This window comes from Symphalangus syndactylus, chromosome 4, assembly GCF_028878055.3.
Source record: "Symphalangus syndactylus isolate Jambi chromosome 4, NHGRI_mSymSyn1-v2.1_pri, whole genome shotgun sequence".
NCBI lineage: Eukaryota > Metazoa > Chordata > Mammalia > Primates > Hylobatidae > Symphalangus > Symphalangus syndactylus.
This window is the reverse complement of record NC_072426.2, coordinates 44,017,566-44,022,349: the sequence shown is the minus strand read 5'-3', so window position 1 is coordinate 44,022,349 and position 4,784 is coordinate 44,017,566.

The window sequence follows — 4,784 nt, the reverse complement described above, 5'->3', positions numbered from 1 at the left end:
TTCAGATACTTGCTCTGCGGCTCACCAACTGGGTCACCTTGGGCAAGTAACTCAATCCCTCTGAGCCTGTTTCCTCATCTGTAACATGAGGATGATAATTCCCATCCTCTATGTTTGCAATGGAATTGATGAAGACAATAGTATCAAGCACATGAAGCCTGATGCAGTTTGCTGTTATCTTCAACCCTTTGTTATTACTAGTGACCCTTCCCCTCCCGGAGCCCTAGTGGTGCAAGGACAGAAACACAATCCCATAAGGACATTCAGAGTCAAGTAAAAATTTAGACGGTCAGAGAGGACCACAGCACAGGCCCATCTAGGCTGCAGGAGCTCAAGATGAAGAGTGAGCTCCGGAGATGAGAAAGTCTTGCGAAACCGAAGTAAGTCAAGGGCGGGGTGCCCTTTCAGGCGATGCAATTGGCATTGGCAGAGGTGTGAGGCTGGGACTCTAAATGACATATTTAATGACAGAGACTGACCTGGCAAGATGGAGATCGTCTTGGGGGGTGTTGGAAGAGGAGGCTTGGAAAATTATTTGGGTGCTACGGTTTCAATGTTTGTGTCCCTGAAAATGCGTACATTGAAACCTAATCCCCAAGACGATGGTATTTGGAGCTGGAGACTTTGGGAGGTGATTAGGTCATTAGGGTGAAACTTTTATGAATGGGATTAGTGCCCTTATAAGGGAGGCACAAGGGAGCTCATTTACCCCTTCCACCATGTGAGGATGCAGCAGGAAGGTGTCCTGTATAAGACAGGAAGATGCCTCTCACGAGACACCCAATCTGCTGGTGCTTTCTTTCCTCTGGATTTCCCAGCCTCTAGAACTGTTCTAAATAAATTTCTGTTGTTTATATGCCACACAATTTATTGTGTTGCATTATAGCAGCTGAATGGACTAAGACATTGTTCAGAATATGAAACATAAATACATAGTAAAGCCAGGACTCTGGGCACCTCTTTCCTTAGCTACCCAAAGACACCCCTGGACTCAGAGATTTCCAAGATCACCCCAGCTCTTACATTCTCAGTCTGTGACTTGCACTGTAGACCATAGGAAGCCATGGAAGTTTTGGAGCCTGCAGGCACTGTGGGGACAGCAGGACTCCAGCCAGTGACCTAAGCTACACAGGATCTGCCTCTGAGGCTTAGGATGGAGGAAAGTCAGGGAGGATGGAGGCCTGTGACAAGGCACTGATCACAGAAACAAGTGTGGAATGCTCAATAGTACAAAGTCCCATGCTTGCACCATGCCTGTGACACCAAGGCTGACTGCAGAAACAAGTGTGTGAATCTCCAACAGCACAAGGTCCCACCTTGGCCCTGCCTGGGAAGCCACAGAAGCGAAGCCAGCTCTGGGGGTCAAATGAGGCCTCAGGCCAGATGGTAGGCACCATGTGCCCCCCAGGGAACCTCTGCCCTCCTGAGCCTGACCCTTCCCTAAAGTGCTGCCACCTGCCCAGACTTCTGCCTTCCAGGTGGTCTGAGTGCCACCATGAGTCAGCGTGGGAGAAAGTGGCTTCTCCCTCCCTCCAAAGCAAAGTCAATCAATCATCTTGTGTTTCCAGAACCCTTTCTGTCTGCCACAACCAACGGCCAAAAGGGTCTCCCTGCTGAATAGCAAATGGGCAATGCTATGTGTTCACCACACCATTTCTTATTCCTGGGCACAAAGGAAAACCATATTTGCCTTAAAATAAGATCAGGGCCACGTGACTGAGTTCTGCCCAATAGAAAAAAGATGGCAGAGGCATAAGCCACTTCCAGACTTTGTCTTTAAAAACATCCCCTATGACCCCGGCTCTCTCTTTTCCTGATATAGTGACCATGGAGGTCATGTGTTCTAGACGATAGAGCCACAAGAAGAAAGGCCCACCCAGCTCACATCAGAAAGCAGTGCATGAAAAATAGCTCTGTGTGCCAAATACCTCAGGTTGAGCATTTTTTGTGTTTGTTGCAGCAGCATGGCCTTGTTAGCTGGACTAATATATTACCATTTACTGAGCATTTATTATGTGCTAGGCCCCAGACTAAACATCACACACACACCTCTCTCCAATCCTTACCATATTCTGCAAAACTGATGGTGTTAATATACCCATTTTATGACAAGGTTCAAAGTACACAGTTAGGTGACTTGCCCAGAAACTCTCACAGCTAGAAAGAGGCAGAGCCAGGGTGTTTGTCTCTAAACAGATGCCCTTAACCACACATTGTGCTTGAAGATGTTGAGTGTCCATCTGGAAGCATGGGATGCTGCCTGCAGCAGGGGAAGGCCGCCTGTCAGCCCCAGAAGTCAGGAGGAAGAGAGGAACTGGAATCTTTCCAATAGGAAAACGTTGGGCCACAATAAATGCTTAGAAACAGTTTTTGCAGCAGAGTAGCCCACAGTTCCAGGTCTTGGTGGCTGACAAACGCACCAGAGTTAAGAATCTCTGTTTTAACAATTACTACGAGCTGTGGAATGAGCCACTTTGTCTTTCCCACCTGCAATATGGGAAAATAACTCAAAGGCTACATTCAGAACACAGCTCATTAGAAAGACAACAGCATATGAAATCCCAGCACTTTGGAAGGCCTAGGTGGGTGGATCACTTGAGGTCAGGAGTTCAAGACCATCCTGGCCAACATGGTGAAACTCCATCTCTACTGAAAATACAAAAATTAGCCAGGTGTGCTGGCACGCGCCTATAGTCCCAGCTACTTGGCAGGCTGAGGCAGGAAAATAGCTTGAATCCAGAAGATGGAGGTTGCAGTGAGCCGAGATCACGCTACTGCACTCCAGCCTGGGCAACAAAGTGAGGCTCCATCTCAAAAAATAAAAATAAAAAATAAAATGAAATGACAGCTTTTCTTTCACTTCAGAATTTTGGCAGTGGCCCCAGAGGCCCAGAACAAAGTGATAGAAGCCCATATTCCCCAGTTCTAAAGTGGGATGCTAGACAACTTCTACAGGACATGTGTGATCATAATGCCAAAACTGGGTCTGCCAGCACTGGTCCATCACCCACCTCCATGCCATAAAAACAAAGACAAAAAAAAAATTTGAAGATGTGGAAGAGTCTAGTGAAGAAGAATTTTTGGAGAGATTTGGCAGCGTGCTGGGCATTCTGGCACCTCCAGCCAAGTTAAGGAGTTTCAGGAAAACCACATAAAGAGTTTGACCCATGTTCCTTAGCATTTGAAGGATGTAGATGTGTGAATTGGATGTGTCCACTTCACATTCGAAAAGTCTAAGAGAGTCCACATTGCAGCTGCCCTAGGTTGGCAGAGGGAAGAGAAGCAGCTACCCTGAGAGCAGCTACTGCTTCCAGAATCCGGATGGGCAAAGGATCCCTGAGTTCCTAGCTCATATGTGGAGCCTGAAGAAGGAAGTGAGGCTGGCTCACCTTGAGAGTGTGAAGGGACTAGGTGTCTCCCCAGATACCAAGGGGCTAAGTGGTGACTTATATGGGAATAGCAAGTGGGATAATACCTGTGCCTAGGGAACTGTAGGTGAGTGATCCTCAGTGATAAGATGGTCTCCAAAGACCCCAGGAAGCTACCTCTAGAGTGAGACAATCAGCATTTGGAATGGCCACACCCAGAGAGCACCAGCACCCGGTGACAACTAGAGCAGCCAAGCAAGAACTATCCTGTGTCTTCCCACTCTGAAGAATAGCCAGCAGCTGGGTGGGTGGGCAGGGGAAGGAAAAGAAGAGAGCAGTTGATAACGCCTCCCACCCACACACTTGTCCCACTGCAGGTTACTCAATCTGCTGTGGGTCTGAGCTGAGGGAGAGGGAATGCTCTAAATAAAGTTGGAGTTTTGATATCACACTGAACTGAACATTCTAATGTTTGGGGAAAGATGCTATTCACTTGTTACCTGTTGGTGATTAGGATAACCTGAGAACAGCCAGAGATTTCACCCAGGGGCAACAAAGAATAAAAGAAGAGCTGGTTTGGAGGAGAAGTGGGGAGAACCAATATAGCTGCTTCCTATATTTGCATCCTGATAGGTGCAGTTCACCCAGAATCCAGTTACAGATACACAACTATGGAATGAGGGTCGACAAGGGAAAAAAGCAAAATACAGAACGGTATATAGCACGGTGCCTTTTATCTAAGAAAGGGAGAATTTAAGTACAAACAAGAAGAAATAAATGAATAAATTTGCTTATATTTTCAACAAAGAAAGGATAAACCAAAAACTAATGAAAATGGTTTCCAATAACAGGACAGAGGAGACAGGATTGGAAATTAATCTTCTCCAAAAATACCTTGTTGTAGTTTTGACTTTGGAGCCATCCTACATAATTATAAAACAAAATTAAATGTTAAAATTAAAAGTAACATCAAAAATAAAAGACACAATGAATCCTATAAACTTTACTGCTATGGTTTGAATATTTGTCTCCTCCAAAACTCATGTTGAACTTTAATCCCCAGTGTGGCAGTATTGAGCAGTGGGGCCTTTAAGAAGTGATTGGGTCTTGAAGGTTCTGTTTTCATCAGTGGAATTAATCAGTTCATGGATTAATGGATTAGTAGGTTAATGAATTAATGGGCTATTGTGGAAGTGGAACTGGTGGCTTTATAAGAGAAAGACCTGAGATGGCACACTCAGCCCCTTGCCGTGTAACACCCTATGCTGCCTTGTGACTCTGTAGAGAGACCCTGCCAGCAAGAAGAACCTCAGCAGATGCCTCTCATTGACCTTGGACTTCTCGGCCTCCAGAACTGTAAGAAATAAATTCCTTTACTTTACAAATTACCCAGTTTAGGTATTCTGTTATAAGTTA